Below are 9146 nucleotides of genomic sequence, written 5' to 3'. Positions count from 1 at the left end.
CCTATCCCGTCCTCTTCCCCTTCAGTTCTCTGAGACTCACTTCGGGCGTCATCAGTCCGAGAAGCTTCTTCCAGTGGCCTCTTGCATTTTCAGTGCTCCACACTTGATGGGTCGGTTGTCCTCTGTACCTCTCTGTCTCCGGAATATCTGGGGAATCATTCTATCACTGGACTTTCTGTAGCATGCTGTATGAATGTCTGTTGCGGGTTTGTTTTCCCTAGTAGACTGTGAACTCCTTAGTAGGTGGGGTCAGGTCTTACTCACCTGTGTATCTCCATATCTAATAAATCTTAAGTGAATGAACAGATGGATGATCCTCCCATGGCTTGTAGTAGACACACTCAGCATGGCCCATCGATGTGGCAGTGAAGTTGTTGAGCTTCGGTGGTTAGATCTATGACTAGAGAGAGAGACAATATGAGCCTTAAAGAATCTGGGGTGGACTGAAATCTCTTCGGCTTGAACTTAATGAGATGTGCTTTTTAAGGTTTTCCTGGTGTTCAGCAAATGTACAAGGCTTCTCATGATATTAAACTGTTCCTATTTTGTATATAAGCTTTTAAGAACAGAATACATTTGCAAAAGTGGAGAATTACTCACATAATTAATTGAATTCACATATATATTTAATGTCCAACTTAGAATTTATCTGAGGTAGGTAACAGAGCTAGGTTGATTTACAGCGTAGATTTTTGAAGGAAAATACTTTTTTTTTTTTTTTACTGTATTTATAGTTTCAATCCTAATCACAAATAGGAAAGGAGAAAATGTTTTGAATGAAAAATATATAACCATTCAGTTTTAAGGATCTCACAAAACAAAATATTATTCAAGTAATCTGCCTACAGTATTTGAAGCCAAAAGCCACAATCTGATATTTGCCTTGCTGAAGATTTTTTTTTAATCTATAAATTCTCTGAATTCTTAAATCCTCTCTCCTGTACCAGTGAGAGATATTTTTCTTTAAACATCTAAGTAAGGACAATGACGTATCAAGGTTGTTAGGTTGTTTGAGTGGATAATCGTGATAAAAAAAAAAAAATTCACATACAGAGTGTTTATTTCTAGAGCTTGGGACTTTCACGGAAGTAAGACAGTGGGCTTTGGTGCTGTCTGAAAGCTGTGCTTATCTCTGCATCTTTGTTCGGTGTTTTGCTTTGAAAACTTTGAGAGAGCACTGCTGAGTTTCTGAGTTTCATCCACATTCTGTGACCAATTGTTAGAGAGACCCAAAGTCTGAAGTTTGTGTTGACTTTAGAAAGTCATTCTCTGAAGCCCATTTCTGGAATGAGTTTTAAAAATGAAGAGTACCAAAAGCCAGTCTTATAGTGGATGCGTGGAAAAGGGTAAGTGGTTCTCTGGGGTCATTAGAGTGGATCACATTACCTTCTGAAGTACTGATGGAAGCAAAGAGTAAATTGGAGGGACTGTAAAACACCCCAGATTCCCCCTTCAGGCAAATAACACCAAATCATTGAGGATAGATAATTGTTTTCTCTCCATTTAATTTTTTTCTTGAAGATTGACAGAATTAGAAAAGTTACAGTGGTGCATTTAAGTATTTTAGTATCCAGGTGATACGAAAGTGTGGAATCTCTTCTGCTTTATTTCAAGGCTCTTTTCGTGTTCTGACTGCATAAATTTAAAAGCAACTAATTAATGTCTGTAACGAAAAATTTCTCCTTGTAGAAGTCTTAGACAAAGGGGTCATTTGCCTACCTAGAGTCAGGGACTTAAACTGTAATCAAATGCTCAGGCCTTATTGTTTTCTGCAAATGTGAAGGAAAGAACAATGCTCAAGATATAGCAAAGGTATTTTTAAAGTATGCAATTTGTGTGACTCTTGCTGAGTCAGGTGAGTGGGCGATGCTTGGCAGAGTTGTAGAAAAAACTGACTTCTAGCAAGGAATGAAAACCCACGCTAAACAGAACAGGAGTGGGGCTGAGAATATACTCAAGGAGAGGGAAGTTTCTGGAAGGAGGGGGACACCTGAGCGGTTATGTGGCAGGTCTAGTGGCTGAAGAGAAAGCGCTTGACCCGAAATGACTAGATCTGGGGTCCAGAGGGAAAAGAACTTGCTCTCTACCTTGGGACTTGAGGGAAGAGCTCAGCCTGCATCTGGGAGTGGAGGCAAGTAGCCTAACAGAAATGACAGACTCCGAAGAAAGGCTGGGCAGAGGGAAAATAAAATCATGGAAGGCCTTTGGAGGGTTCTTTCAGTGTTCTAGACCGACCACGAACTTGCGTACTCTGTGACATTGTGTGTAAAACTTTGTCCAGATGGATAGCATTTGTATTCCCAAGTGGCACAATAATAAGTGTTTCGGTTGCAAAGGATTTGGAACATGGGTAAGAGTTTGAACAAACTCTTAGTCTGTTATTAACTAAGTAGTACCAAGTAAGGGATTCTTGCTAGCAGACAAGAGAGAGAGAAGGATACGATGTCTCCACAGGACAAAATGCCGATACGTTTAATTCAGATACGGTGACAAAACCCAAGTGTGAATTCTCTGTGGGGTTGGCAGAAAAGTACACTTTTTTATACAGCATTTGATCCTTAAAGTAATTCTCCAATTGTCATCTCTCAGAATATGGCTGGATTTGGCCCATTTAACTGCAGTAAGGTTCAGGAGGAGCAGAGACCTGGAGTTTATTCATTCATTTGGGAAGAAAGCCCAGTAGAGTCAATAGAATGTAGTATCTGAAGGTATGATAATATTATGTGATGTAGTTGGAATCCTAAAGACTGAAATAGATTTGAGGTATAGCGATTACATGACTCTAGTTTAATTATCCTCCGATTTTATTTTCTATTTTCTGCACTCTTGTTAAAAGTTTTTTGAAACTTAGTACAGTGTCTTCTAGTTTAAATTGGATCAGTAATTATTCTTTGATATTAGACAACACCTTAGTTAGTTTTCTCACTCAGAATATATTTAGCCAACAGATAACTCTTGACACATACTAAATACGTTGCGTGCTTTAGGCAGATACTAAGATGAATCAGAGGCAGACATTTATTCTCAAATTGTCTAAAATAAGGGAGAGGAGGATGGATTATCGAATGATAGATTCTGCAGTCAGACCCCACTGGAGTTCAGATCATGATGTTGACATGTCCTAGACATATAACCTTGGAAAAGCTACTTAATCTCCTTAAGCCTTCCTAGGTTATATATTCAGTACGTGTCAACACCAGGATCTCTATAATAGTTACCTATCTGATAGGAGTGCTGAAGGCCTAAAGAGATAATGGTTGTAAAGGATTTGGAACATAGCTAAGTCCTCTAACCATCGGCAACACACACAGATGGACGGAAAGCTGCCCTGTGAGCCTACGGCATTATAACTTTGCTGGAAGTTCAACGTAGAGATATGACTTATCTATATGAAGGCATACCTAATGACATCGCCAGAGGCAAACACAAGAAATAACATGACAGAATAAAAAATCTTATTTTTTAAACCCACAAAAGTGGACTAGCAATTAAATTTCTTATTTTCTCTAATGTTTTGTTTGTATGACTTTCTGGTAACGCAGATGTTAAAAGAGTTGGATCAGACTGACACCAATATGAAGATAATTTATCAATTCTTTTAATACATGATTATTGAACTTGTTACATACGCCTTCTCATGGAGTCTAGCACTAGATCCAATTTATCAGTATTGAAAATAAAACAGTTTAAGGAGCCATTTTGGTGGTTGGCTCTCAAACTCGGGAGTTCAGCTGACTGTTAAAAATAGTAGCTATAAATGTTTGAGGGTTTTCAGGCAAAGCGTATGATACTACTAAATAATAATTTGGTGAATAATAAAGAAGTGGTGCAGTTGGATTTCTTAGCTCACTATTTTGCTCAGACATTTCTTAGCTCACTCTTGTTCAGACATCTCAACTTAAATATCTCTAAGTATTTAATATCACTGATTACCTCATGATGTGCTTTATTCTTTAAAAAGGTTATATAATATTTAATTACATGCAAAAGCTTATGTAATTATATGAGTACATTAAAGCTATTGCGTAAGGAGGAGCTTAAATCGTTTATTGTGTTATTATAGCTTACTAAACATACATTAGTCGGTCATTAAATATTTCTTGAATGTCACCTCTCTGTCTCCTGCCAAGTGTCTGGTGATGGGCCTGGGGCCCTTGTTGGTCAGTAGGCCCAATATTTGGGAGAAAGAACTGAACACGGACCAGAGGGGTGTGAGGATGAGCTGGAAGTCAGGCATCTGAGTCTGTCATCACATCTGACCAAGAAGAGAGTGATCACTTCGGAGAGCAACAGCTACTGCTGTAGTCCCTCCTACCAGGTCTCAAGTGAATTCCTCTTTCGGCCAACTCTGACCTAGAATCATTTATGCAAGGGGGATTCTGGGAAATGTAGTTTCACCTTAAGCAAGTTACTACAGGACAAACCACCATATGTTCATGTGCCTATTGCTGTATTGTAAACAAAAGAGACATTCAGAATGATTTCTGCTTAGAAAATATCAGAATATGTATTTAAGATATCAGAATAGTTTAAAAATCAAATTTAACCTGATTATACCATAGTTTTCTTTTCCATTAAACCATATCTTTATATTTAAAGCCATGAAATAACTTTAAAACAGGAGTGATAGAGTCTTACCTTCTCGTGTTGCAAGAAAGTATTTTTTTAATTTGATAAGTTGGATCTTTTGCTAATTTTTTTTTTTTTTTTTAACTTTGGAAAAGTTATCTAGTGTAGTGCCACCTAGTGATAATTTATTTTCTGGTCATTGAAAATAGTTCACTACCGCATTTTCTTGATAAATCAAGAACTTTACTTATCTTAACGATGCCTAACTCATAAAACAAAGGGGACTATTTTTAAATAAATCAATGTTTGTAAATAATTAAAAAGAACTAGAAAAAGAAAAAGGTAGAAAAGTTTTTTTATCCTCAAATTTTATTCCACATCTACATCTACATGGATAATGAGTCACTGTTCATTTACTGGATGCTGTTTGGATCCAGGGAGAAGATAAATTTTTTGTTTATGAAAAGAATAGGATTATTAGAAATGTGATGTAGTGAAATGAGTATGGGCTTTACAGTCAGATAGGCATGGGTTTGTCTTTAGGTCTTATTTTTCTTATAATCTTGCAGGCAGTGTTCCAAGAACTTTATCTGTACTGAATCATTAAATATTCACAAAAACCCAATGAGGCGTGTTACGAATGAGGAAACCAAGGCTCACAGAAGAGTTAAGTGTTAGGGTGCTTATCTCATTGCTTTTTAGTTATTTGTATATTTATCTGTTTCTCTAATACAGACACTTGGTAGGAAAGGTCTCATTTATGTTTCCCAGCACTTAGTACAGATTCATACGTCCCCAGTTCAGCTGGTGAATATTTACATTTATTTGGCTTCCATTAAATGAAAACACAATAACTACAATGAGAACAATAGAAAATTAAATCGTTTAGATAAAACAGTGTTTTTTCTATATTTTCTTCGAGTAAAAAAGATACATGTAGTTTTTAAAAAAGGTATTATATCGTCAGAAACTCTAGGTTCTAATCTCTGTTTGGCCATTTAATTTAATTTTAATCTTAGTTATACATGCACGGAATTCCAAGAGTCCAGGAGTTATAGAAGGCTTCTTGAAAACCCAGCAGTCTCCCAGCTCTCACTCCTACCCCAATCCCTGCTCTGAGACCCGATTCTTTTGTTATTTGCCTCCAAATCTAGATAGCATGTTGCTCTTTCCAGTTTTCAATTTCCAGCTTTGGGCGTTACCTCTGACTTCTCATGACAGAAGAAGAGGACTTACTTTTCTTTCTTATGCACCCCCACCCTATGCGCAGGGCCCTCCTCCCTTCTCATTGTAATTATAATTAAATTTTGAATAATAATTAGTGGTTCCATCATTATGACTCTAAAAACATTATTCACAGCTGAGGCGCATAATCCATGGTTACTTCTCTTCCCAACACAATTTCCCACCCCTGGTATTAATTGCGTTTTTGGAGAGGACGGTGTTGTTAGTTTGCTTAGACTTTATGTATTTATTACTTACTCATCCCTCAGCGCTTCCCCAGATGTCTAAATATAGTTAGGATATGTGACCTTGAGCCAGTTTAGCTCTTCTGATAAAATATTTTGTCATTTATAGAAGGAAGAAGGGTCCAGATGACATGAAGGCTTAGGCTACTCGTATCTCTAAAACTTTATGGTTCCGTGAAACAGACACCTGGATATTTTGAGCGGATGGCGTGTTTCGTGCACAGCATTGCCAGCGCGCACACAGCCTTCCTCTTTGACCTGGTAATCTTTTCTTAGGTCAGCTTGAGCATTGCAGCAGAGGGGCGGGGGCGGGAGGTTGGAGCGACTCAGGGTCTGGCTGGAAGTGGGGTCCCATTTGTGTGTAACGAAGCCTGCTTGTCAGTAAGAGCTCTGCCAAGTACACATTATGAGCTAGAAATACCCTCAGTCCAGCAAGAAGATCAGAGATTCTTTGACTAGGGAGATTTTCTTGAGTCTTTTGTCAGGCAGAAGCACTGGTTATCTTTTATAATGAATAGACATGGAGAAGCAGAGTAGATAAATAAAGTTGCCAGGGGTGAAATAAAAGTTAAATGGCATATAAAATATGAGCAAACAATAATTACGATCTTGTCGGAAACAAACAAAAATAAAACAGAAAGAACCGTAACAGTAGCTTCTCACATACTGTTATAGGAAAATGATAATGCTGGAGATGTAAGCATGAGCGATCTAATGACTCGGCTTCGTAGCTATTCTGTTTACCTCAGTTATAGCCTTGGTATGCTTGTGAATAGTGTGTGATATGTTTGTTTGGGAGATGTCTTTCTTACTTTATTTATATGTAGAGGAAAAACTAGAACACAAAATGAGCCTGTACAGGCATACCTTGGGGATATTGCAAGTTTGGTTCCAGACCACTGTCAGAAAGTGAATATTGCAATAAATAGAGTCACATGAGTTTTTTGGTTTCCCAGTGCATGTAAAAGTTATGTTTACAGTATACCGTAGGTGTGTGAAGTGCGCAATAGCATTATGTCTGAAAAAACATGGTACGGACCTTAATTAAACATACTTAATTGCTAAAAAATGCTAACCATTATCGGACCCTTTAGAGAGTCGTAACTTTTTTACTGGTGGGGAGGGTCTTACTTTTAATTTGTAAAAAAACACAGTATCCGTGAAACGCAATGAATCGAGGTCTGCCTGCACTAGTTGAATCATTTCCTGCAGAAGCTGCCATTCTAGTCAGCTAGCACTAGGAGGCCACAGAGACCATTATTCTGATGGACTCAGGTTTAGTCGCACATCCTTCTTGTTGGAGTTGAAAAAGAAACCTAAGATCGAAAATCCAGTTGAACTGCTATAAAAACTTCTTAAAATTTAGGATGAACAGAATTAAAGATTAATCTTTGTATTTTTCATAATGCAGTAATAAATAAATCTAAAAAAGGCAACACTACTTCTTTATTGTCTCTGATATTATAAATAAAATAAAGTATGTGTACTTATGTATAATCGCCACTTTTAAAAATTATACTTCTGGTTTTTAGTTCTTGGACCCCAAGGCCCTGATTACTTTATGCCTGGATGAATTCAAATGTTTCCCAGTGGATCACGCTTTATGTCTTATTTTCCTCCAGTCTGTTCTATTTGTTGAAAACAAGAGTTTCCATGAGAAATAGTTTTGGTCATGTTTGTCCTCTGATTAGAAAACTTTGGTAGTTTATAGTCAAACAGTATTTCAAATGCAAGCCTATTTGTTCATTCATTCATTCATTCATTCAACAAATATGTATGATTGCCTTTGTACAAGACAGAAACGCGGGGGTTCGGCCCTTGTGGGTGCTGTATTTACCTATGTATTTCTCAGTATTCTCCGCAGAGTCTCTCTTAACAGCTAAACAAACATACCTCTTCATCCCTACATTCTTACCTTTGTGCCCTTAAACATAAATCAGCCTCTTGGTCATTATTCACTGTTTTTTTCTTTCAGAACTGCCTCTGGTTATTCAAAAACCTAATCTCCCTCTATTACTGTGTGATCTCCCAGCCTCTGTGGTATTTAGTTCATACTATATTAGTTTCATTGACTTTTAGTTTTTCTTTATTAAAATTAAATTTGAATATGTGTATGCTTTTGCTTAACAATAAGGCGATCTTTTATTTCTTTATATTTCTTGTTAGTGCCAAATATAATATTCTATGAAAGGGAACTATTACCTTATGACCGCAGCACGTACTTCTGGTGTCTTTCCGTGCAACCTTCCACCACTCTCTTCTTTTCTAACAGAACCTCAGTTTCGTACAAGAATTCATTCTTCTCTGCATGTGCTTTGGAGAAGGTGGGCTGGGGCCCCAGCCTCCAGCCGTCATTCATGCCAGTTGGTCAGTTTGAGCGTGAGCATGTGATCCGCTTCTGGGCCGTGGGACAGGAAGTCTGCTGGGGGACGTCGGGGAAGGTTTTCCTCCCTGAGAAAAAAGAGTTACGTGGGAAGTTCTGCCCACTGCGGGCCGAGCTCCAGCCATCTTTCCAGCATAAAGGGAGCTAGCCCAAGCATCAGCTGCTGCACTGGTAGAAAAGCAGGAGGAGCTTGTGCCCTGGCTGGCATGATGGAGCCATCCTTCCTTGGGATATCTGGTTATGTGAAGATAGTGAAGCTTGCTTGGTTTGGGATTTTCTCTTATTTGCAAAAAAAAGACATCTGGCTAATGCCTCGTCTTTCAATTCTCAGTTTAGATTCCCCAGTCCCTCACGGCTCCCTGAACATCGCCTGTCGTGGACTTGCCATGCTGTGTCGTGATAGCTTGTTTATTTGTCAGCACTACAATTGACTGCAAGCTCTGTGAGAGTAGGGACTTTCTCTTGTTTACATTTGTGGCCTTAGGAACTAGCATAGTGCCTGGAGACAGAGTTTTGATACTTATATTTATTCATATTATCATGAAAGTAGACACAAGGTTTCTGGGGCAGAGACAGGTTATTACTTATAGCAATAACCTAAGACAAGAGACTCTGCGTTTATAAGCCCTGGAATATCTCAATGGCCCTGGTTTCATCATCTTTCTGAAATGTAAGCACATACTCCTGGGGAGAGAAGTCTCTTACTTTCTGTTCAGTCATCTTTT

The 9146-nt window shown here is 38.1% G+C and overlaps 1 long non-coding RNA gene across 5 annotated transcripts in view; it reads left to right on the top strand.

The window, feature by feature from the left end:
• The window catches only part of LOC111737971, a 66327-nt gene that overhangs the window by 24641 nt on the left and 32540 nt on the right, over nt 1-9146 (top strand). The gene's annotated exons all lie outside the window — the stretch shown is intronic.

Source organism: Pteropus vampyrus, unplaced genomic scaffold (assembly GCF_000151845.1).
Source record: "Pteropus vampyrus isolate Shadow unplaced genomic scaffold, Pvam_2.0 Scaffold33, whole genome shotgun sequence".
Lineage (NCBI taxonomy): Eukaryota > Metazoa > Chordata > Mammalia > Chiroptera > Pteropodidae > Pteropus > Pteropus vampyrus.
The sequence above is the reverse complement of the archived record's forward strand: the minus strand, read 5'-3'. Positions and strand labels throughout refer to the sequence as shown.